The 27,019-nt window shown below is 44.5% G+C and overlaps 1 protein-coding gene across 1 annotated transcript in view; it reads right to left on the reverse strand.

Moving 5' to 3' along the window:
• Positions 1–27,019, reverse strand: part of KIF22 (kinesin family member 22) — a 638,755-nt gene that overhangs the window by 599,209 nt on the left and 12,527 nt on the right. The window lies entirely within an intron of this gene.

Consider the following 27,019-nt stretch of genomic DNA (forward strand, 5'->3'; position numbering starts at 1 on the left):
AGTTCATAAACTCAAAATGCTATGGAACAACTAGTCACCATTCCCACAAGAGGAGAAAATATACTAGACCCCCACCCCCAGCAAAAAAGACCACAGTGAAGAACTTCTCAAAAGCAAACTTCACACTTCTTAAGACTGGAGTGGTATCCTTCAAGGCCCCCAAGCCAGTGGAAACCACAACCCACGCTGCTGAAACCCTTACAAATGCCTTCTACGAGCACCTCCAGGAATGTATGGATCAAGCAATCCCTAATAAAATCAAGACCCTTTCCACCAAAGGCAGGCGCCCGGTCTGGTGGACACCAGCCATAAACAAACTCTACAACAAGAGGAGAAAGCTACTACATGACAGAGCAAAATCCCTAAAAGGGAAGGTATCTCTGATCAATACTAGCAAAAAACTACGATCACTCATAAAATCATCCAAGGCCAACTTTGAGAGAAAAATCGCTAATGACACAAAAGACAATCATAAAGCCTTCTTTAGCTATGTTAGAAACCTGGGTGGAAACTCCCAGATATGCTCAGAATTAGTCCAAAATGATAAAAAAATCACTGAACCCACAGACATTGCCAACATACTGGCAGACAGGTTCAGTGCAAATTTCTCCCCTCCCCCCCAAAAGGAGAAATATCTATCCCACCAGATGCTAGCCTCCCAAACATCTCAGATGCCCAGGTGAGAGCTGCTCTCTCTAAAGCAAAAAACACAGCATCAATGGGACCGGACGGTGTCCCCGGCTGTGTGCTACACGAACTCAATGAGGAACTAAACCCACACATAAGGCTGCTGTTTAATCTTAGCCTTACTACAGGAAGAATGGCGTACGGCAACTGTGGTCCCACTCCACAAAGGCGGTGCTTCTACGGACCCTGGAAATTACCGCCCCATAAGCTTGACGAGCCTCATCTGCAAAGCTATGGAGAGGATCATAATGGAACTCATAAATAAAGACATTGGGGACCTACAGACACTGGATCCTACCCAATTTGGCTTTGTCAAGGGCAGATCCTGCCTCTTGAACTTTGTCAACTTTTTCGAAACAGTCACTAAGGCCATTGATGAGGGTAAGGCAGTTCACACAGCCTACCTTGACCTAGCAAAAGCGTTCGACAATACCCCACTCGGGCATCATAGAAAAGCTCACCAGCTTAGATGTAAACCCATATGTCACAAGATGGGTTGCAAACTGGCTCAAGGACAGAACACACAGGGTTAGAGTTGCTGGTGCCATGTCAGACTAAGCCGGTCACGAGCGGTGTCCCACAGGGCTCAGTCCTGGGCCCCCTCTTGTTCGGCATTTATTTTTCTGAAGTGCAGGCAAACATAGGAGGATTGTGGCTGACAAAATTTGCAGAGGACTGCAAACTGGGCACCATAATTGACACTCCAGACACAGACATCCTCCAGAAAGGTCTCATAGAAATGGATAACTGGTGCCAGAGCCATGGCCTTAAGCTAAATGCCAAAAAATGTATAGTCATACCCTTTGGGAAAAACAAGGTAACCCCTAATTACCACATAGGTGGTAATCCATTAAACACGGAAGAAGTTATCAGGGACCTGGGGACCCAAGTTGACAGTAATTAGAAGTTATGTACTCACCATAACGTTCCATCTGAGTAGGTGTATTCATTTATCTGCAACCTGTGTGTTATGGATCCGATATCGGATCCGAACCGGCATGGTTTACCAGCTATGGATCCAAGCTCTCAGCTCCTCCCCTCACCCATAATGCCCTGCTCTACCCTCATGACCTCAGATCGAGTTTGCCAACAGCAAGAACACCCTGAAAAGGGTAACACATAATATGCAGGAAACTGAAAGGCCAGGGGGATAGGAGGGCGGGATGGTTGCAGACAAATGAATACACCTACTCAGATGGAACGTTATGGTGAGTACATAACTTCTAAATCTGAAGTAGGAGATTCATTTGTCTGCAACCTGTGGGACAGAGTCCCCAGCTACCTAAATCTTGGGCGGCCATCATGGAAGGATATTCCGGAGCACCGTGGAGCCAAATGATGCTCTACCCCTAGATGCAAGATCCAACTTATAGTGGGAAATAAAAGTATGAGATGAAGCCCACGTGGCTGCTGCACAAATATCATCTAGAGGAATCCTAGCCTTAAAGGCTTCCGAGGTAGATACTGACCGGGTTGAATGGGCGTGTACACCCTCCGGTGCGGGCCTTCCTGAAGCTTGATAAGCCAATAAGATACACTGTGAAATCCAGCGAGACAGAGAAACTTTAGAAATTGGCTTGCCCAAATTAAATTTAGCAAAGGAAATAAACAACTGGTCGGATTGCCTATGACCAGCCGTTCTGTTTAGATAAAATCTAAGTTGCCTGTGAACATCTAAGGAGTGAAGCTTGTATTCACCTTTGTTCTCATATTTAGGAAAGAAAACAGGGAGGTTAATGGATTGATTAATGTTTGCTTCAGAAGCTACTTTAGGAAGAAAGGACGGGTTGGTCCTGAGGTAAACACGGTCCGGATGAAATACCAAGTAAGGAGGTTTAGCTGATAATGCTTGGAGCTCTGAAACTCTCTTGGCCGGTGTAATGGCTACTAAAAAGGCTGTCTTGAAAGACAAGAATTTGAGATCCACCGTAGCCGCTGGTTCGAAGGGGGGGGGGGGGCGGTCAAGGCCTGGAGAACTAAGGAGAGGTCCCAAGGAGGAACCGCTTGTTTCACAGGGGGCCTGAGAAGGAAAGTACCTTTAAGGAAAATTTTACACAACTTGGCTGACATAAGTGGACTAGAGTCATGACCAATGTGATAATGAGAAATTGCCGCCAGTTGTACTCTGACTGTGGAACTGCTGGCACCATCGTTAAGAGATGTTAGAAAGTCAAGCACTAAAGGGAGTGGAACCGTGAAGGGATTCAGGCCTTGCCGCTCCGCCCACAAAGAAAACCGCTTCCACTTGCTGCGGTAGACTTTCCTAGTGGACGGTTTAGGAGCTGCCACCAGGATAACCTTAACAGGGGACGAAATACCGGGAGTCCTGATCAAGAGTGGAACTGGAGCAGCCAAGCGGTCAGCTTCAGGTTGTCCAGGTTCGGAGGAGATATGCAGGATGGGTGGGATATCAGATCCGGAATGGGATCTAGAATCCAAGGAGGATTCACCGAGTGAGACCTTAGAAAGGGGAACCAGATCTGTCGAGACCAAAACGGAGCAATGAGAATCATTCTGCAACCCACCCGAGAGGCTTTCTGAAGAACTTGGAGCATCAGAGGCAAGGGTGGATAAGCGTACAGAAGACCGGGTGGCCAAGCATGCACCAGAGCGTCTCTTGGAGAACCTCCTGGAGGGGGTATCAGAGCGAAAAAACTGTCACACTTGGTGTTTGAGGGAGAGGCAAAAAGATCGCATGAAGGAGTTCCCCACCGTGCGAATATGCGTTCCGCTACTTGAAAATTGAGAGACCACTCGTAAGGGGTCAGAATGGTGCGACTGAGCTTGTCCGCCAGGATGTTGGACCGACCTGGAATGTGCGTTGCTATTAGAAAGCGGTTGGTGTAGATTGCCCATTCCGAAACTCTCATGGCTTCTCGACAAAGGGGGTAAGACCTTGTTCCCCCTTGCTTGTTGATGTACCAGACAACCGACATGTTGTCCGATTGAATCGCAATTGTTCCCAAGGGAAGCAAGTCCTGAAGTGCTAGCAATGCTAAGAGCACTGCTCTCATCTCTAGAACGTTGATATGTAGAAAGGTCTCTGAATCGTTCCACGTGCCTTGGACGGTCCGGCCCGCAAATTGCCCCCCCCCACCCGAGGAGGGAGGCGTCCGTGGTCACCGTGGCGAGAGGGGGAGAAGCACATCTGGCCCGCAAAATGCCCCCCCCACCCGAGGCGGGAGGCATCCGTGGTCACCGTGGCGAGAGGGGGAGAAGCACAAAATGGGCGGCCTCCGTGGAGATCCGGGGAGTGAATCCACCACAGGAGGGACCGCTTGCAAGCCTTGCTGATCGCAATGGGGTGATGCATAGGAAGAGCAAGGTAAGACCATTGTACTAACAGAGTCCACTGGAGGATGCGCATATTGAGCCTGGCAAGAGGAAGAAGTGCTATAGCAGACGCCATGGACCCTAGAGCCCTCAGGACCAACTCCGCCGGAACAGAACTTGAGTGGAGAATGGCCCGCACCTGGAGCTGCAGATTTTGAACTCTGTCCGCAGTGAGGAAGGCTTTTAAACTCCTTGTGTCTAACCTGGCCCCTATAAAATCCAAGAGCTGTGTGGGCGCCAGGTTGGATTTCTTCATATTTATTGTAATGCCCAGAAAGGGAGCAAGATGGAGAAAGGAGTCTCGCGCCAATAGTAGAAGATGCCTTGTTGGGGCGGTAAGAAGCCAGTCGTCCAGGTAGGGGAAGACCTGTACCCCCTGAAGCCTCAGGTGGGCCGCTACCACTGCTAATACTTTGGTGAACACCCTGGGGGCTGTGGTGAGACCAAAGGGAAGGACCCGGAACTGGTAGTGACTGGCTCCCAGCCGGAAGCGGAGGAACCTCCTGGAGCGCCTGTCCATCAGGATGTGGTAGTACGCATCTTTGAGGTCTATAGAGCACATCCAGTGATTTTCTCCCAGAAGGGGGAGAATAGATTGCAGAGTGACCATTCGGAATTTTTCCTTGGGGACTGCCAGATTCAAGAGAGAAAGGTCTAGAATTGGTCTTAGTTCCCCCGTCTTTTTTGGCACTAAAAAGAACCTGGAGTAGAACCCTGATCCAATCTGGTCTGGGGGGACGGGCTGGATGGCTCTTCTTTAGCAGATGGCCAATTTCTGCCAAAGCGGCCTCCCGTTGACCGGGTGGAACGTCTGGGAGGGACTTCAACTTTGGTAAGTGAAGAAAAGGGATGCGGTATCCTCTGGATATGATTTGGAGAACCCAGCGGTCTGATGTTATGGACTCCCATGCCGCTAGGTGCCCCGAAAAACATCCCCCGACTGCCTCCAGAGTGGAGCAGCCGGGCAACCCCTCAGGGTTGCTGCGCGGGCCATTCAGAGAAAGGTTCTCTGGACCCGAAGTTCCTGGGAGCCCCTCTGCCTCTAGGGCGGCATCCTCCCTGTCCTCCTCTGCCACGGAAGGACTGGTTGTCCGGAGCAGGCTGGGATTGCTGCGACTTCGAACCACATCTTCTTCTGACCCTTTTGGTTCCTAGAGTAGGGCCTCTGGGGTGCAGAGAAGCGGATTCCGACGGCAGACAGCGTCTTCCCATCCTTCTCGCTCTGGGTCAAAGTGTCGCGAACGGTTTTGCCAAAGAGGGCAGAACCATCAAAGGGGGCGTTCGCAAACAACGCTTTGAAGGGCTCAGAAAAATCGCAGTGACGGAGCCAGGCCTGACGTCTAGTGACTAGGCCTGCCCCTGCGGCTCCAGCGGCGCCTTCCGTAGCATGGGATAGTAGCCGCATAGAGGTATTAGTAACTGATCTAAGAGTGGCCATGCGGGTGGAGTGCAGCATCTTGTCCTCCTCCGACATGGACTCTGGGGGAGATGCAGCGTATTCTTTAATGAAATCTCGCTGCATCCTAATGACGTGTGCCAGGTAGTTCAGTGCCCTTACCGAGAAGGTCGCTGAACTAAACATCCGCTTCCCCAAGCGGTCCATCATCCGAGACTCCTTGCTCGGGGGATGGACTGAGGGACTCTCCTGAGCAAGTTCCCTCTTGGTAGCCGCAGCCGTCAACATAGCATCTACCGGAGGCCCCTTACTCCAATGGGCACGGTCGGACGGTGGGCTGAGGATCCTATCGGGTCTCTTAGGGATTGGCTCCACGGTGTCCGGTTCCTTCCACGCCCTGGTGGCAATGAGGTCCACCAGGGGGTCGGCAGGAGGGGACACCCAAAAGGTAGACGGGCCCGCTTCAAATGCCTCCAAGAACACTGACTCGTCCGAGGAAGACTTGGGGGCAGACCACCCCCCCCTTATACGGAGCATTTCCATGATGTCCCCAAATGAGACATCCTCGGGGGGTGACCATGGGGAGCCTTCCTCCAAGTCCGTGTCTTCCGTGAGACTCGGGGGAGTCAATGTGCCTCCTTTTGCACGTATGCTTGCGAGGAACATCCTCTGGGGGGCTGTCAGAGGACTCCTCGCAAGCAGCAACCTGTTCCAGTGGAGCAGCTTGGGGCACAGAAGCGGGCTGTCCCAAGGGCCGGATGGTGGAAGCCTGACCCAGTGCAGAGGGAGCGCGGGACGGAGCCGAAACAGTGCCGGGGGTCCGGAGACCCTCAACAGGGCCAAAGGGGAGCCGACCTCGACCAAAGGATCCAACAATCTGCTCCCACTCTGATCCGAAGAGTGAATCGGAGCCGGCGCCGAAGCGCTCCGATCCAAAGGGACAGTGCGCTCCGACACAGACGGCGCCGAAGGAGCACTGATCCCCCCGGATCAGAGGCTCGGATCCAGGCTCCAAGAGGTCGGATCCGATGCACTCGAGGGCAGGGTCGGATCCGAAGTACAAAGTACTATTGGCGCCGACCCACCCCCGGCTCCGAAGCTGCTCAGCTCCAGCTGCTCCGAGCCCGGGTAGCGGGTCGGAGAAAGAGCAATCGGTTTGAAAAGGGGTGTTGAGCTCCCCCCCAGAGGGGGGGGGAGGCAAGATCACTCCCATCTGCATCTGGGCCTGGATGAACCTTCTCATCATCCGGTCCAGATCAGCATCCGAAAGGCTATACGTAGATCTCGACGAGGCTACCGAGGTAGGCCTGGAGTGCCTCCTCGATAGCCTCGACGGAGATCGGGTCTCCTCCTCAGGTCCCGGTGAAAAAACACACTGGAGACCGGAGCCGAGGAGGAGACAGAGCCGACAACGGAGCCGGGGGAGAAGCCCGCTTGGCTGGCGGGGCCGAAACAGAGGTCTCGGCCCGCCGCTTATGGTGCTTCTCCCTCCGTCCTTTTCTAGCATCCCTCTCCTCCAACCAGAAACAGGAGGTTGAGTCCCAGGAGGAGGAGGGGCCCGCAGAAGGAATAACCGGGATGCAGTTACTCCCGGAGCGGAGGTCGGAGCCGAGTCCGGCGGTAAAAGGCCCGCCAAAACAAGCTTGGACCTCCGCTCCTTCAATGCCCTGGGGTTGAACCCTGCACAAATGGAACATCCAGATGTGAGGTGTTCAACCCCCAGGCATCGAGTGTGGCCATCAGCTGGGGAAAGCTTATGGCCACACTCGGAGCATTTAGAAAAAATAGACTTGGGTTGCTCTGACATCCCAATCTATAACAGTAGTTACTATAACTAAAAAGTAACTAAAGAACACAAAAACACTCACAGGCCCAACACACACACACTACGCTAACAGCGAGGGGAGGGATATAACTTTAGATTAAACTCTAAAAAAGTAAATATACCAAAGGGAAACCTACACTTTCACACAAAAAAACAATAAAAATCTTAAATTTTGCAATTTAAATACCGAAAACTAGCACTTAGCTTGAGAAACAATCCGGTCACCATGCGCGGCAAACGAGATCTGAGGTCATGAGGGTAGAGCAGGGCATTATGGGTGAGGGGAGGAGCTGAGAGCTTGGATCCATAGCTGGTAAACCATGCCGGTTCGGATCCAATATCTGATCCATAACCCACAGGTTGCAGACAAATGAATCTCCTACTTCAGATCCTCTCTTTTGACACTCACATTGCCAAAGTGGTTAGGAAGACCTTCTACCACCTGATCATTAAGGGATTCACATCCAGATCAGGAGAGGTCATTGTACCCCTGTACTCTTCACTTATCAGACCAATGATAGAGTACAACGCCCCATTCGGAATGTACCTTACCAGACACCTGCAGCAGTTGGAAAGACCCCAAAAGTTCCTCACCAAAAGGATAAAGGGGCTCAAACATATGTCATATGATGCCCGACTGAAGAAACTCCAGCTCTATTCAGTCGCATACCGTCTGCTCAGAGGTGATCTGTGCCTGACATACAAGGCCATGTCCAACCCGGAATTAATGGACATGCTCCACCTCAAAAAATCCAAATCCACCAGAGCCACGAGAGCAAGAGACTTAAACCTAAACACGGATATAAATAGGACGTGCTGGAGGGACAGATTCATCACCCAGAGACTCCCTACACTATGGAACAGAATCCCAGTCCATGTGAGGCAGAGCCCCTCACTGACTCTTGTTCAAGAGAAATCTTGAAGAGTGGATGGGTGATCGTAGGTTTACCCCGGGAATCATCTCTGTATCACTGCTGGACAGAGGCACAGCAAACTAATGGGTATAGTATTCTCATCCTAAGGGGTGGTGAAAGCCACACACTCTGGCTAGGCTTATAAATGCCCTAGGGCAGATAGCCTAGTATGAACCTATGAAGTGAAGCCACCTGCTCCAATATTGGCATCCTCCATGCATTCCAAATGGCATTTTTCATTAGAGAAAAACATTAAAGCATTTTTCTTCTATTGCATCTGTTTTATGCTTTTGTACTCTATTCATTTTACATGTTTAGTCTGAAAAAAACACTGGTTGCATTTGCAGTCTTGTGGGGGGAAGTTTTATTTGCAATAGTAGCAGTATTGTACTTTACTGCAGGAGCTGTGCATTTATAAATCCTTTACTGCTGGTCATAACTACATTTCCTAGCAGTTTCTTTCTGGTGCTATAATCTTATAACTCTAACAATGGTGGCAGTATTGTGAATTTTGCTGCAATATGTATGATTATTTATTGTGCAATTCTGTTGGAAGCCTGGTTGTGTATTTTTTTTTTTTTTTTTTTTTGCAGCTTTAAAACAAGAGTCAGACCACCAAGACTAAATGACTGATAACCCCTTTAACAACATATATACTTAAAAAAATATATAAATAGCTGTTTAGGGCTACTGCCCTTCATCAGATCACATCAAACTCTCGCAGAATTAAAACAAAATGTGACCAATCATGAATCAAAGAGATTCAGCTGTGGCCAATCAAAATCAGAAACTGGGTCTACGCCCCTTTAAAACAAGTTTTAATGGATGACCTCATTCAAACCTGGATAAGCATTTCCTTCCAAGGAAGGATTTTATAAGGAGAGTGATTAGAGGGTCATGAGGATGAATCTTGAAGGCTTGAGAACAGATAGTGGAGGACCATGGTCTGGCATGGAGAGCACATGAATTAAAGGTTTTATCAATCTAAGCCTTTGTGGTCAGACTTGCAAAATGCAAAAACACAAAACAAAGTCTGGACTGAGTTTACCAGCTCTGTTATATTTTAATACTGCAATTAACCCCCCCACACACACCCACTGATCAAGCCTGTAAGCTGTAACAATAAAAGGACACCAAGTATGGTTCCTTCCTGTTCATCACATTCCTCCCCTATTAAACAAAAGTAATAGTCAAGGTCCTAGCCTACCTGGGCCCCAAGACCTGTAGCTTGATTCATAGTGGCGAGAACGGAATTGATAAAAAGGTTCTCATAGGCTTAAAGGTTATTAGGCTGACAGCCATAGAGCCCTTACAAGCCTAGCCATATTTATCCATAGTTGCCCCAACTGTTGGTTAGGCAAGGGAAGTTTGCCAGGCTATGGGTCTATGGTAGTAAATATCAACTTCCCTGGCCAGAAAGAACATGGGTGCCACCCAGGAGTGAATTTGCGATCACTCATCCATTGGTCTAGGTTCTGTTTGGAGAGGGTCAGGGAGGGTCCCCATTTCACATGAATTGTAAGCTTGTTTCAGAGAAGTGACAGTCTTTGGATAATTAATCCATCTCTCCAGCATAACCTGTTCATGTCAAATGCTAGGTTAAGATCCTCAGAGCGAGTGACCATCGCTCAATTTGATTTTACTAATGTGTAGCACTTCCATCAGGGCTGGGTCAGAAACTGCTCTGCAAGCCAGGCACATAATCACCCCTTAGCAACCTGTATGAGAGTGAACACTGACAGGGCTTTGTCTTTTCAAGCAAGACTTGTTTACCCTGTAATTAGTCAAAGTTCAGGTTGCTATAAACTTGAGTACCCAGATCATGTACCAGTCTACACTTTGGGAAAGCACACATCCCTGCTAATATTAGACAGCACCCATCTCCCCCCAAGGGAATAATGCATTTTTTTTTGCATTTAGTTTTAAATCTGTGGCTTTAGCACCAACCATATGTCCTCTTTTACCATGTAGGTCCTCTTTTACCCTGTATGCCAGTATATTACAATCTTTTGGGGGACTCTATTGCTTCCAATTTGGGGTAAATCGGCAAACTTGGCGAGTCCCAGGCCATCCAAATTTGCCTGGATTTCAGAGAAAAAAATTCTCAACAGTGACAGGCCAAGCACAGAACCCTGTGATATGCCACTGGGATGTTGTCTGGTCCTATTAATGCTGCATGTTTGGCCTTTTGAGCACAGACGACCTGCTCTTGAGATTAGGTTGGCAAATGGTGACAGGTATTTTTTGGAGGATGAGTAGAGGGGACGGGGGTGATGTTTACTCCCAGTCTGTCAGCTAGCAGGATGCCCATTATCTCCAGTTCAATATGGGTGGTGTCCTCCACAACCAGTTCAGCACATAGCTGGTATTCCCTTTAAAATTTCAGATGTAGTTAAATAATGCCTTGCGATAATCTTTAAAGCTAATACAAAGCTAACATAGCCTCTTTAGCTAGAGGCCTTTATGAGATCTCTAGGAGACTGGGATTTTTTCCTGTTCTCTTGTATAGCCTGCTTATAATAGGAGTCCACCAGGGTGCCTTTTTCAGCAAGACTTGGTTGAATCCTCCAGTCAGGAACATACAATTCTGTACAATTGCTTAAGTACTTATTCAGGGCACTAGTGTACAGCTCTGCATAGGAGGGGGCTTTGAAACTTATACCATCACTGAGGAGGCAGTTTGTCTTTGGAAATTCTTAAATGTTTCAGCTTGATGGGGTATCTGGTCTTATTGAATGAATTTATGGTCTGATCGTACCAGGGAGAACATCACATGGGGGAAGGGGGTGGCAGCACCACTTTTCCATGTTAGTGAGCACCATCTCCAGGACATTGAGCCTCTCCTGTGTGCGGACAGCTTAACAAAATCCAAGAACTTCTTTGCCAGCATGTTATGTACTTTTCCCAGTCAATGGCAAGATGATTCAAAATCACCCACGAGTAAGTTATTGGCTGTATGACACACGACTTAAGTCCAGGTATGCTTTTCCTGTTTCGTGGTGGGAGACCTATAGTTAGCCACAATGTGGTAGGGGGCTTTGCCTATAGTTAAATAGGACATGGGAGTAGATCAAGAGAATCATACTGTGACTTATCTCTAGGTGTACTTATCCTTAATGAAGATGGATATACCATCTCCTTTTGTGGTCAGAATGTATGAAAGGCATTATAGCCCTGCTCAGCTGGGGTGCTTTCTGCACCTCTGAACCATGTCTTTGGGACAGCACAGAGATCAGCATCTTCTGAAGTGAAGAGTGTAGTTTCTCCTATTAAAAACAGCAGTACCTTGAGTTGAGGGGATTTTATGTTGGGAGATTTTTTATTTTGTTTTTTTAGGCAGTGTTTAAAACCAGAGGCACAATGGGGTTTGCCAATGCCTGCGCCAGTATCAGAAAGCCTAGAGGAGAAAGGTGCAGACCATCTCTGGCAGAGCACATGGTCCATCGACCATGTCTTCCCCGGCTACAAGACATTGGATCCCCTTGGACTAAACTACCTATGCTTCCGATATCTTTTTTTGTTTGTATTGTGGCATCATCCTTTGATCAGGTAAAATGCTGCTTAAGGCTAGGCTTATACTTGCCTATAACACAATGAGAGCTCAGTCATGTCTCTTCATAGATGAGTGAGGTACATAAAGTCATTCACCCCCCGCCCCCCACATGGCCTGACAGGGTCCTACTGGTACTCGAGTGACTAGAGATACTGGCAGACAGGCAGCCGGCTGGAACCCACTTCTTATCTAGCCTACAGAGGGGAACATTCATGCGCCTCACATGACTAATACATTAGGTTTTTGTGGCATTACAACTTCTGGGCTTATTTTTTTGAGGTTTGTGTCACTGTTTCGGTTGTTTTACTGCTCGGCCCCATTGTCAAGACTTTAGACCCCAAGTCTCAAGCCCCTCCCCTCTTCCTACAATGCACTCCAGTTCATAATTCCTCAGATGGATTGCTGCCTCCTAAATTTAAAGACAGGACAGATAAAAGAAACTATTAGGACTCAAACCTAAAACATGAAGGCTGCTATGTAATCCAAATTTCTTCTAGGAAGGAAGAGGCCAGGCGATGGCTGGGAAAGAAGGTGAGGAAGAATGAAAAAGAACAAAACACATGCCAACTTATGGCAAGCACCCAACTCCTAAAAATCTGAGGTCTTTTTCATTCTTCCTCACTGGAGATGGCAACCCAAGGGTTCCATTGCTGGAGGTTCTTCAAGTACATGTCTGAGCAATCTCACAAAGGAAGTTCATTTTCTGGAGACAATGCACAACTTCTAACGTGTCAAACATAGGAGTCTGAACAAGAGAATGCAGAACAAATAAAATAGATAAGAGATCTGGGAGAGAAAGTAGATGCGATAATTAAATCTGGCAGAATGCACCCTAGGATAACCAAGCAATTAGAAGCCATGTTGGGAAATATTTAGTAAAATTTTAAATCTATTCAATGTAATAAATGAAGACTGCTTAACCTAAGCGGTTAGAAAACAGAGAAAGATGATCAGAGTTTCTGTACCACTTAGTCTAATAATGGCCAGTGTTTTAATAACCAAACTGGTTATAGAAAACACAGATATTGATCCTGAAGGACATCTAATGAAAAATGTAAGAAAGATAAGGAGGCTTAACAAGACCTAAAGCTCTAAAATTAACTTGCAAGATAACTGCTGCCAAGAGAAAGGTTTTCCCCATTAAGAAATTCCATAACACAATTATATGAAGAAATTCCATAACACAATTAGTTGGGAGTTTCTGTTCTAGTCCCATCTGGATGGTCAAAGGAGAAAGCGGGGCTCTCACTGGGAGGTCTAAGCATAAAGATTTTCAGGAAAGCCAAATAATGCCATGAACAAGGAAGCAAGACTGCACCCTCATACTATCACTGGGGGGGGGGCCATACAGTTGGCTAGAAGGTACAGAAAAAAATGTCGATCCCTGCCAGTAGGGAGATTTAGATTGAGCTCCAGAATCACTGGCAGATATTTCTCCTTTTATGAAAGGGGGAAGCCATACTTTATACCAAAAGAATGCAGCTAGATAAGGTCCCCAGCCTACTGGCTTCATGCATAAACTTCAGAATTAACTGTACATGAGAGGTAGGTATGCAGGCCTCTCTGCAAGGCTAGCAATGTTTCAGACACTACTAAGCAAGAAAGAGCTAAAACAGGTCCTCAGAATGGGGACAGCAATGAAAACTTCTACCAATTCAGGTGTCTTTTACAAGACAAAGATGCTTGTAAAGAAAATACCTTGTACTGTCAAGTCCATTTACTGATTCATGTGAAAACATGCAGCTAGAAGAGCTGCAGAAGGGAAACTGACCGACTCAGTAGAAGGGAAACAGACATGGGACTCAAGTAGTTAAAAGATTGCAGTTTCACTGCTACACCACAAGATAAAAACAGTAAATTCTACACCAGAGAATACATAAAGTTGTATTTAATTGCATGCTCATGAAAAATCTGGCAGCGGTTTTAGTTTGGCAATACTTTCCGTAATGTCCAGAGATATGGAGGGTGCATAGAAATGTGTAAAAACCTGGTTAATAGAAGTTTATATTTGATTGGGGCAGAGAAGCCAGCCATTTGTATATGAAAGGCAGCTGGAATACTATTCTCATGCAAGAGGGCACAGAGGACCAGTATTAGCTAAACAGCCTGGGTGCTGTGTGATTGTAAAGCATGGTGATCTGAATGGGAGTGACTGGCTCCCAGTCGAAAACAGATTACTCACTGGTTATTAATCTTTATGTGGTACTGTGCAGACATGGCGTCCATTCATTTGATCTGCGCATAAGCAACAGGATGGACCGAAGTGTGCAGCATCCAGAACTGTCCTTGCTTACCAAATGAGATTAATTAGATCAAGTACTGAAGCTGAATGGGGCAAGTCTGTTGAAGTATTGAGAAAAGGGAACAAACTTAAGTATAGAAGTAACTTCTCTAGCCTTCGGAGGTTGAGAAGACTGGGCTGTAGTTGACCTCAGCATGAAGTATACGAGGCGAACTCACTATCCAATTTTGTCCAGCATTCTGGAATTACTGTTGGGAGGATGGAAAGAGGGGCTTTGAATACCAGGTCCAGCATAGTGACATCTTATCACAACTGCCGCATACAACAGAACTCCCTAGGTAGCCAAGAAAGAAAGAAAGAAAGAAAAAAAAAAAAAAAAAGATGCTTAGTAGCAAGTTTAGAGAATCTCATGGAGTCCGTAATAGCCCCTAGCAGCTGCACTCCCGGGGAACTCTGAAAAAAAAACAACCACGCTGGAAGTGGCCATTGCAGGACAAGGCAAGTCACAGCTTCCAGGATGGAGAGAGGACTCTGCAGTGAAGAATCCTGTGACGGCAGAACGGATCAGAACAGCGAGGCCCAACAGAATCCAAAGAGCAAACACTGACATATTCACTTCAATCCAAGGGGAAGACAATACACCCAGGAAAAAGATCCTGAAGACTTGAGGAAAAAGCTGAATCCTGGTGCAATCAACCCATATTTTAATGAAAAAATGTTTACATGTGGCAAGAAACACACCTCTAAAAACGTTTTGTGAAAATGTGGAGAAGCTTGACAAAGCCCCCCCCCCACAAAATAAGGACCGCTTTCAAATATTGCTCTTTTAGGGATGGTCTCAACATACATCTTCTGAATGATTTGAAGTTGGAAACTCAAATGTTTTTATTTGGTGGCTTCAATACTTGGATCATCCCAGTGACCTGCCGGAAACCCACAAATCTTTGGAGGAACAGACCAAAAATGAGGCAAGAACTGTACATTCTATGAAAATCTGGACAGTTGAGAGGAATGCTCCCAACTTCCGGGGGAGGGGTTATATTCCACAATCTGGACATTAAGATCCAGTGCTGCCTGATCCAAACTGCCTTTGATCCAAAGAAAGGCAGTCCAGTAGCCCCAGATCCGGAGGTGTTGGAACAGAGAAAGGTCCAGTTCTCAGTGGTACCTGGTATCATGATCTGAGGAAGACGAATAGCCCAAGCGATTGGATCCAAGTGGGATATAAAATTAGGATCCAAGGAAGGCTCAGGAAACCTCTGATCCAAGGATAATGTCAGAATCTCTAAGTTGTATCCAAAAGCTTAGGATCTTATGTTAAGCATAAAAAAAAAAATCATGGGATTGAACAGCCTGGGATCTGAAGGAAACCCTAGGAACTTCAGATCCGATCCCTCAAATTAGATGTCCTAGCTTTATAGTTCCATTTCTGATTTAAATGGGGGGGGGGTTGAACCCCTACAGAAACCAGTGAAAAAGCATCAAAAAAGCATGGAAAGCTATCAAACTCTACTGTACGATAGAGCAGCAGTTCAGAAGCAAGGACATAACTCATCTAAAATGTTCCGACGAAGACTCAAACCCAAAATCATCTTTACAAACTGAAAAAAGTTCCATTATCAGGCCAGCATGAATTCTAACGGATGACCAAAGCACACATCTCAGCCCCATGAGGATGAGAATAAAAGGCTGAGCACAAATAGTAGTTTGTCTTGAGTCAGAAACTGAAGTTGTCATTACTAATTAGCTTCTGCCATGAATGGCTCGTCACCACCTTACAACCCCATTTCACCAGTGAACAAAAACATGAGAAAGGGAAGCCCGATGTCACCAAGCAGTGTAACAAGACAACCAGAAAATGGGAAATACTGGGAACAGCCACAGAGGGAGAAAAGAAGCAAATGAAAATACAGCTAGAGGCCAAGAAGCCTCCATCTAACCAGGATGTCAGCAAACGAGATTGAAGGAGTTATGGACAGTGTGTTATGGGAGGAGCTTGAGATTGGGATTCAAAGTCTTAAAATCCAGTTGAGCTGGATCAGAGGATTAGATCCTAGACCCATCAGTGAGGAAGAATAAGGAGAGCATCAAGATTGTTGTCTTATCCTCAGAAAAGCTAAGACATTTTTTTCTTATTGGCCACTCCCAGTAAGAAACCGTTTCAGGCTAGTATGCATTTACCATTTTGAAAATACTTAGGGAAAAACAGAAGCAGCTGAAAGTCCACCACAATCGTCTTTATTATAAGACAAAGCTTTTGAGTAAAACTCATCAGTATCTAAAAACAGTCTTAATAGCAGCCAATCAAAATCATTAGTCACATGTTCAAAACTTTTACAGAAATTAAAAAGTGCCCACATAAAAAAATATGTACTTGGTTAAAACACATCTTTTATACAATATACTTCTCATAAAAAATATTAAACATGAAGCTCATTTACCACATGGGGGGGGAGGGTCTGCTCTAATAATTCATCCATTTATACTCCTAAGTCCTATAAGTTCTTTCCACTAATTGGGTGCCTAAAGGATGGTTCTGTGCATATATCTATACAATGTACACAGTTATAGCATGGAACGGTCCCAATTTTCCCACGTTTTACAAATTCTTTACTATTCATTTTTTTTTTTTTAAAAGCATAGCTGTCGTTTCAAATGCTTTTCTCTTGTTTGTTCGTTTGTTTGTTTGTATGTGTGTGTAGCTTAGCTTCTCGCCTATAATTTTACTAATTTCCTTATTAGAGGCCAGTTTTACCCAGTTTCTTTTAACTATATATGTTATCAAATCCGTATGTTAATTATAGGTTGCAATACAATTAAATTTAATTTCTTTCCTTCCTATAGCTTCTATCAAAAATATTAACTTCAATTTTTTCTTTAGTTTGTGCATTAGTAAAGTTCAGCTTTGCTGCATCATTTTTCTAAGCTTTTACTGTATTCTTAGAACAATTAACTTGGCATCATAACCTTTATTCAGAAACTCTGATGCCATCATTTCCATTTGATTAACAATTATCATCATCATCTTTTGTACTCAGCCTACTAGCTCGCATAAACTTAAACACATGTGGATGCATACTTTGATAGTGGACATACTTCGCTGCTTATTGGCTTCTTATATATAGCTGTATCACATCATTTTCCTTAGAGATACTTGCATCCAAAAAATTGGATCTACTGAAGTGTTACCAAACCCCAGGAATTTAAATTTAGAATATTACAAGTGGTACCTAGGAATAGAAATGGTGGAGATATGGTGAATAAAACAGAAATAAGGAGTATAGAGGATAAATTTTAGAGTACACCACCCCCCAGGTCTGAATAGCACTGCGAGTATTAAGCCCATTTTTGAAAGATAGGCATAACATTTAAACATACATATGTACTCACCACGTGGTAAATATATTTTCAGTCATAAAAACAACTTGTGTTTAGTATTTTATATGAGAAGTAAAGAGGATATGTATTTTAACTAAGTACATGATTTATGTGAGTACTGTAATCTAGAACGTGATGAATAATGAATTTGATTGGCTGCTATTAAGTATGTAAACAGACTGTTTTTTAGATACTGATGGAGTTTGAAAGCTTTGCCGTATAAAGACAATACTGGTGGACTTTCAGCTGCTTCTGTTTCTACGTTGTTCCTATTGTTTTGGAAGTCCTTTTAACTTCAGGAGATTTTTTGCATTTTTGAGAAGGTATTGTAATTCCCTGCAGTACACGGTCTTTGAAATGCAGCCTGAACATTCTATTTCTACTACATCTATGGTGCACAGTGCCCAGTGTACCATGAATGGAAATGTAACAGTAGACAAGAGGAATAAAAAGTGATCTACTCAAGGTGGAGAATAATCCACTATTTACTTTTTGTGATGCAAGTACTGAAGAGACTTCTAAATTGAATGATGATGGCGTTGCTTGTGAACTGAATAGCTTACAAGCGACTTTTGAAACAATTGTGTTAAAACAGATTACAAGAGACTTCAATGGCAAAGAATGAGCTTTAATGTCCATTTACAAATTGGTATTGTTCCAAGAGGGCTAAGAGTAACTTTAATGCCAACATATGGCAAAATATGAAGATCTCTTATTAAAATAGCAAGAGCTAAATTTGCGGCTAGGTGCACAACACATGCAGGTAATGAAACCTCTTTTCATAACGTGAAATAAAATGGATTGCAGAGATAACTAATATGGAAAACACTGCTACTCGTTCCAATTTGTTTCACTATAGGTCGCTGCTGACTACAATAAGGCCTTGAACAATTAAGGCTTTTTGAAAGTAACTTAATTGCTACTAAAAACAAAGAACTTCTACGCGATATAGGTACATAGGTGTTTACTAGGCTAATGACCACAAAGGACTTTAAGCCTAGCCATGCATTCCAAATTTCTTACAAGTTCCGATACCCTTGATAAGTTTAAGCATGAGCCTGAGAGGTGAACAGGATACCCGTTAACATTTGGCACCTATGTCTGTAATGCAGACACAGACTAAATTCCCTTATCATATTAAGATGACCCTTTCAGTCATATGATGTTTAAACTGCATACAGAGTAATAATTCTAAAAAAAAAAAAAAGTGTTCCTCTCCCAAACTTAGAAATCTACCTTGTATAGCCCTCAAAAATCAGTTAACACAGATATTGTTGCTATAAAACGGTTTTTCTCATGGCCGAGAGAGCAACCAATAGCACCACATTGTTTAAGCAATGTTAACCAACTGCATAAGCATCCAAGACATACCCCACCTACAAAAGACATAGCTCAGTCGGAAAAGAATGGCTGTGCACTAAATTCAACCAATGAGCTAATAGAGGTGCTGGATCAAGCACCACCCACTCCTTTAGTGTCAGCGCAATGTGGTGAAGGAATCTCATCTAGATAACTTCCCACCTGCTTTACAGGCTGAAATACGGGATGGAAAAGTACATGTAAGCAGTGCTGCACAAAAAACTGAAATGCAAAAAATCGATAGACAAGTTTTTATTGAAGGGTCGCTTCTGTCTGAAGTGACCAGTCACTATCGGGGAGAAAAGCAGAGGGAGAAGCAGTCGCTAGAGTGAGGAGCTCAATGGAGGAAGATAAACGGACACAGTTTAACACAACGAACAAGGTAGGCAGAGGGATGAACTACAAAAAAAATAATGTGGTGAACTTTATGAAGTTAATATAAATGAGCTTAAAAGTTTTGGCAAAAGGTTTAACCTTTGTACCATCAGCAGCAGGAAATCTAAAGCATTAACAGAGTTGCGTTTATATACTAGAACTTGACAAAGCTATTGCACAAGGATGAACAGTAGTTAGAAAATGTATAGAATCAATCAGATTCCATGACATTTAAACTAGTGAATAATGCAACTGTGAACAATATTATTTGTAAAGTGAAAAGCTTTCTATATGAATTACTAATGGATGCCAATATAAGCCCAGATGACTAACTACTTGTATATAGCTAATCCAATCATTCCATTTATCTATGGACTTCCTAAACTGCATAAGAGAGTGTAACCTCCCATGAGACCCATTGTCTCCGATAAATGATGGATAACTGCTATATCTAAATATGTTGATAGAAACTGGTCTCCCCATTACAATTTAGTAAAAGCTATATTAGGGTCAAAGAATTTTTGATGGTTCTGAATCAATGGAATAGCACGAATACGCTTGAGAATGTTATGCTAACGATGGAAATTAAATCACTTACTGTTATTTCTAATAATGAAGGAATTGAGCTAGTAAGACAATACATTTGTGAACATGGTACACTTGATGCTGGTAAGGATATTTTATAAAGATGATATGTATTTTAAACCAAATACATGGTTTTTTTATGTGGGTACTTTAATAGTTTCTGTAAAAAGTTTAGAACATGTGCCGAATGATGAATTTGATTGGCTGCTATTATTTAAACTTAGAAAGACTTTAGATACTGAAGGGAGTTTTACTAGAAAAACTAGTCGCATAATAGACAATTGTGGTGGACTTTCAGCTGCTTCTATTTTTCTACATTGTTCCAACTGGAAGTACTTTAACTTCAGAAGATTTATGTTATTCTGAAAATATTTGTAGGGTATACCAGAAATTAGTCAAGTTAATTCACAGAAAAAGGATTTAGTTACAGTTTGGGCAAATGGCTTGTAGCCTTGTTTATCAGGCATTACTACCATAATTCAAAGGTAGTAACTGTTACAATGCATAACTATAATCTTACCACAAAGTCATTCATTAAATGTTTGCTAGTTTACAGATTGTAGAATTTAAAGTTAATGCTAAATTTTAAGTGAGTACAGTCGTCAAGTTCAGATCCCATGCAAGAGTACAGCATGAATAGGCATTAACGCCACATGTTCAAATCACAGGCTCATAGAAGGTTACTAGGCTAATGGCTCTGGGGCCCTTAGAAGCCTAGCAAGGAGTTAACCCCAAAAAGAAAACTCAGTCAACACTTGTCACCCCCGTCAATGAGGGACAGGTGGAACTCCTGGACAAATTTGCGGTTTCCCCATCCACTCAAGGTTACACTTTAAGAGGGTCAGTGAGGTGTGCTGTTTGACATACATGGGAAGTCTACTCTAGAGATAGGGCAGCCTCTAGGAGACAAACCGGTCTCTCAAGCAGGTGGTTTTGTCAAGGTCACGTATTAGATTTAAACTTTTGAGTGGGCAGTACGTGAGGAGTTGAGACTTACTGATATGGAACATCTCTAGTAGGGCAGGGTCCGAGATTGCCTTGTAGGCGGGACCCAGATCACCTCTGAGCAATCTGTGCGATACAAAGTAGAGCGATAGTGATTTGAGCCTGTCTGCATAGGACAGGTGTTGAGAGGCCATGGAGTCTGTGAGGTATTCCTGTGGCCTTTGCAGTTGGTGCAGGTGTTTGGAGTTGTACATACCAAACAGGGCTTTATACTGAATTATTGGTTTAATGAGGGAGTAGAGAAGCAATAGAACTTTGTGGATGCAAGCCCTTTACTTGAGATGAACCAAGTAAAAGGCTTTTCTGACCACAGCTGCCACATGGCTGAATGTGAGGTTATCATCCAGAGTGGCCAGACATTTGGAATGGCCAGATCTCTCACCACAGGTTGTGTGCTTAGGAGGCTGCTGTTGGTGTGGTAATCAGTAGGGGTAGTGTTTTTGCCGAATGGTATGATGGCACATTTTTTGCCATTAGCTTTAGGCCAGGACTTTTGACACCAGTCATTAGCTGCTGCAAGACCCTCTTGCAGTATGTTAACATTTGGGGAGTCAACAATAGCACCCAACTTACAGTCATCTACAAACTTGGTCAGCCACAGGCCTTTAGTCTTTGGCATCTACATCTCAGAGGTCATGCCAAACAGTAGGGATCCCAGGACAGATCCCTGGGGAACTCCACTAGCTGCAGGTCTGCTATTGGGGGTGGAGGTGCCTATTTTGACAGGTCATTTCAGTGAGCCAGCTGGCCACCCACCTGATGAGATAGGATTTACTCCAAGTTGTGTTAGCTTTCTGCTGATCACCAAGTGGGGGATTGTGTCAAAGGCCTTGGCCAAGTCAAGGTAAGCTGTATGCACTAACTTTCCCTCATCTGGGGCCTTGGTGAGGGCCTCACAGAAGTTAACCAGGTTCAACAGGCAAGATCGGCCTTGACAAATACAAAACTGGGTGGGGTCAAGTGCTTGGAGAGCTTGCCCGAGTCCTTGTTAGAGATCCACAATATGCTCCATGACTTCACAGATAAGACTCGTCAAGCTAATGGGGCGTGAATTTCCAGGGTCAGTAGTGGCAACTCCTTTGTGCAAGGGGATGACCATGGCAGTTCTCCACTCTGCATGAATGAAGCCTGTACTTAGGCTGTGGTTGAAGAGGGTACTCAATGGCAAGACCAATTCTTGCTGGAGATGGCACAGAATAAATCCTGGTATACTATCAGGTCCCATGGAAGCAGTGTTCTTTGCCTGGGATAGTACCTGTAACACGATCTACAGAGATGTTAGGTGCAGGACAAGTATCAGGTATGTTGAAAGGGCCTGGGGGGGGGGGGGTATCAGATATGTTGAAAGGGCCTGGGGGGGGGGGGGAGGGACAGGAGGTCGAAGTTTGCACTGAACCTGTCTGCTACCAGGTTGGTTAAGTCAACAGGATCAGTGTAAGTGATCCAGGTTTGTTCCAAACTGGTACGTTCCAGACACAACTGAAGACTTCGTAGTTTTCCTTCGTTTCTGAGACTAGTTTTGATTTATAATTAGCCCTGGAGGTTTTCACTAGTGATCTAATTTGCTTGAGAAGGAGGGAGTTTTTCCAATTTAGAATTTCCTTTTTACCCTTGGACACGTTCATCCTTTTGTTGTAAAGCCTGTCGATAGAGAATGTCCACCAAACATGTTTGAGTTTCCTTGGAGGAGCAAGTTTTAGTTCTATTGGGTATAACAAGAGTCCATGCAGGTGTTTACTGCATTGGTATACTGTTCAGCACAGTTGTCCGAATCCTCAGAGGGTGTCCGAATCCTCCGAGGGTGCAGTGGTAGACACACAGACAGAGACACAGAGTTCTGGTTGGAGAAGAGTCTACGACGATTGTGGTAATGGTCCCTGCCCATTTCTGAAATAAGGGAGAACCACAGTTGCCTTGGCCAGAAGGAAGGGAGTCACTGCACTAATCTTGAGAGGATTCCTTCTGAATCTGCAGAAGTACCCTGGATATTGGTAGAAAAGGAAGAGTATTCCTGTCCAAACAAAAAGGCATCTCTCTCCCCCCAGGTATTCTTGCATGGGATCATGGGACAGAATCTTGCCTCCTCTCTAGCAGAGAAAATAAATAAATAAATAAATAAATAAATAAATAAATAGTCAACTAGAACTCAGACTTATCAAATGTTGGAAGACCCCTTAATGTAGTTTATTTCTTGAGGTCTACAATAGTAGTTTCGCTCCAACAGAATGTAGGATGCCTATAGAGCGAGACTGTGCTGTGAAGCAATATTCCAAATTAACACGGCTGGTCTGAAAAGGGGGTACTACCTTGTTCCCCTTTATGTACCATGTGACTGGTCATCTCCGACTCCACCAGAAGTTTGACAAACACAAAACATTGGGATTTAGGAAGATAAAGGGTGTTGATGCTGGGATCAAAGATTTCAGATACCACTGCATCACATGTTGAGGTATCATAAGAATCTTAGATGCCATGAGACCCAAAAATCCTGAAGTATTCCAAGTGTGACTAAATCAATTGGAAAACCCTGCAGAACAGATTTAAATAAGGATCTACCAGCTTTAAAAAAACTCTGAACTGAGGTGTCTAGTTGACACATATCAGGAACACAATCCTGTGTGTTGGAGTCAAACTTGACTGTTCTCAATCTCAGCTTGTACAAAAAACCTCACCAAGATGGAGATTGCTGACACTTTGGATTTATTATCTTTGCAGAGTCTTCTACCATACATCCACAGCCCCTTTTACCCAGTTTTTGGCACAGTGTGCCTTACAGCACACCTGGGATACGGAAGGTGGTCTTTTTACACAATCCATTTCTTGCAATTTTAGCACAGCAATAGAGTAAAATTGTCAGATATCAGCACTTACACAAGTCTGTCCTCCATAGAAGAAAGGTAACAGGTCAGCTGCAGTGGGACAGAGCATACTCCATTTCAGGGAAACACCAGCATCAGATGAGGGCAGCCTCACCATAGCAGTTCCACTGTTAGCAAAAATTAGTGGAGACCATCCACTGACATTTGTGTCGTTGTAGATTACATGCCTAGCAACACATCACAAGTTGTACCACAGTAAGCCACTTCTGCACACGCATACCTCTAAGCAGTCCAGATTTTTGCCTCATTTGGTCTTCCTCAATTTGAGGTTTTCTGGATTGTTGTAGCAAATCAGCAAGGACTAAATCCACTACATTAGTGACAGGCATTTGCCTTCCATATGCCATCTCTGGCAGAAAAATGCATGGTAACACGAGGCCTTTTATTCCAGCAGCTTTATAAGTTTAAAAGAGCAATATTTAAAATTTCCCCCACAATATTTTTGGCTTTGTCCAGACTTGTGCCAAGAGCTTGAGAGCTATGCTCATGCACAGGGCAGTGGCACCACTACAGAGCATTGTGCAGGTCAATATCAGCAGATCTATAATAAATTATTGAACAAACGGCTGGATTATCGAAAGTGCTGTTAAGAGTTCTGGCTTGTGGGATTGGGGTGCAGTGAAGATCAGGAATTTTGCCCTTTCCTCACTGTAGGGCAATCTCAGAGCTGTATATTATATATATATATATATATATATATATATATATATATATATATATATATATATATATATATATATATTTATATCTATAGGGGGGATGGGGGGGCACAGCCCCCACAAAACCAAGTAATGTGAACAGCACTTTCGATATTTCGGCCGTTCTATAATATAGACCCATAACAGCACCACATCTCCCACTTATTGATTTGAAATTGCCACAAGAACAACGGACAAATCAATCCTTATGTGCAGGTCAGTGTTCCAGACAGGCAGACAAAAAACAACCACAACCCACATAGCAAAATAAACAAGCTAGGACCTGTGAAGCCTGGATCACGTGTTCAGTTTAAACAGACAGCATCTTTGCTGCTTCCATGAGGTCTTCCTTTATACAACTGGGGCTACCAGTCAGGTGTCCATTGTGGGCATGGACCAGTGTCAAACTGGCAGTGAGGCTGGTGGTCCACCCTCATGGAATACCTTCTGGAGAGGGCAGCACAGTGAGCAGCCTGTCACATGTTGCACCTCATCCTTGTCCACAAGCGATGTTGGCAATACCATTTCACTACAGGGACATCCCTGCCTAGGGCCAGACAGTCTGCTATCACTCCCACCAGTGGACTAACCCCCACCAGTATGAGACTATGCCATTTACAGTGGCCATGTCACCAGACTGCTGCCCAATCCCCTCACCATCTGGCATCCTCAGGCCTTACCACCCCCTCCTTTCACAGGTCACAAGGGGATCAAGCTCTCCATGCTCACCCAGCCTTATCAATATCTACATTCATGGCCTATCCTCACATCTGTACCCTTAGAGAAGCCCCCCCCTGCTATAACCCACATCACCTGTGCAAATATGGAAACTTGTGCCTTACTCACCACCATTTTAATCGCGTTTCAGTATAGGATTTAGTATCGCAAGTATTGTACAGGACAGCACTGGTGGCATTAGTTTTATTACTGCCACTACTGTGGGCCATAGTTGTGACCTAGAGGTCACTGTCAGTTCCACAGTATATTGAGACCATCTTTGCCTCACACGGACTTCTCCCCATTCCCAGAAGCCTGTTTTGCTGGCTCTGGTCAGTCAGGTCCAATGACGTTACCATGCCCTAGCTGTCTGCATGCAGCCACAGGGTATGTGCGTTAGAGGCACTAGACATCTTGGTGCAGTTCTCTGCAGCACAGATCCCCTGGTGGTGTAGGGTATGTGCGTTAGAGGCACTAGACATCTTGGTGCAGTTCTCTGCAGCACAGATCCCCTGGTGGTGTGCTAAAGTGAGCTGTCAGTTTCTATTAGTCTTACAATACAAAGTTATAGGCTCTCTGCAGGTTTCATGAATTAAGTCTCCAAGGATATACAGCATCTCTAAATGTGGAAACCAGACAAAAGGAAAAAAATGTATTCCACATACTAAGTGTATATAAATATTACAGATATAGGTTAGACGTGCCAGGTGTAAAATTATGGGAACTGCATAGGTGGCACAGACTGAGCACTACATTGCACATCACCTGGCAGTAGTGTCAAAACCCTTCCAGATGCACCAGTATGCACATAGATCAAGCAGGTCCTTTTTAGAAAAGGTTTGTGCATTGACCTGCATAGTGGTCTCTTCCCTGGGGTCCACGGGACCCAGACTCCTCCACATGCTGTAGCAAGGCATCAAGAAATGCCATAAAGATGCAGCAGGTAGATTAATGCCCAGTGTCCCTTGATTGCCACTAGCAGGTATTTGTGGCAAGGATGGTCTAGGAACCCAAGTGTCCAACAAGCTGTTGCATTTTTTCCTCAGCGTTTGACTGTAGCCCCAGTTATTGGAGGTGGTGGTAGGTTAGTCACAGTTGGCATCAGTCTGCAATTTGGAAGACGTGGCTATGGGGATGGCATCCAGTACATGCTAACCAGCTAATGCAGAGATTACTCCTAGCATCCTACTGCTGCTTCTGTTCATCAAGATATGAAAGTGCACAAAATCTGCCCATCAAGTCTCTTCACACAAAATGTTCCACTTTTTGAATTAAAACACCAGAATTTGCCTTTCACATACAATGACCATATAATTTTCCATTGGCAATACCACTGCATTACCAGCAGGTCTCCAAACTGGCCTTACTCTGCAGGTTTACAGGCTGAGCATACAATGCACTCAATTGTATGAATGCTGGCTACTGCGATGCTTTCACAACCTGTGGCAAGGAAGCCAGTTGAGTGAGGCTACACAACCTAGGTGACTTTCTACGAAGAAAGATGCAAAAATGTAATCTGCCAACATAAGCAGAGAAAAATACAAAAACATCTCAAACTTGAAATCTAGTACCAGTCTACTACCTAAAGGGACTGGATTTCAGGAGGCAGCAAGTGGGGAAAAGGAAATTACCACAACTAATAATGGAACTCTAATCCTTCAGACAAGGACAGAAAGAACCTCCTACAAAGATACAGCAGTTCCTACAGAAAGAGGACTGAAAGCATTTAATAATGAGCTGTTTGGCAACTGCAGTCAAACTCCTCAGATTAAAAAGGTACCACTGTGTTTGAAGGATTGCTTCCGGAAAAAAACAAAACACTTTTCTTGAACAGCTGTCTTGAACAACTTGGTTCAAACTTTGCAATCTTTATGAAGCAGAGACTATAACCCAAGGGGTGTGTGTGTGTGTGTGGGGGGGGGGGGGGGGGCTTACCAGCAAGAGACTACAGAATACACAAACCTCAGGAAGATGCAAAATGTGTTACTGGGCTATGCCAGGAGTAAGTGAACCAACCAGTTAACCATGTCTAACTGGAAGATTAGAGAACCACCGCATCCTTAATAAATGGCC

Source organism: Protopterus annectens, chromosome 10.part0 (assembly GCF_019279795.1).
Source record: "Protopterus annectens isolate FY-2018-M chromosome 10.part0, PAN1.0, whole genome shotgun sequence".
Taxonomy (NCBI): Eukaryota; Metazoa; Chordata; order Ceratodontiformes; family Protopteridae; genus Protopterus; species Protopterus annectens.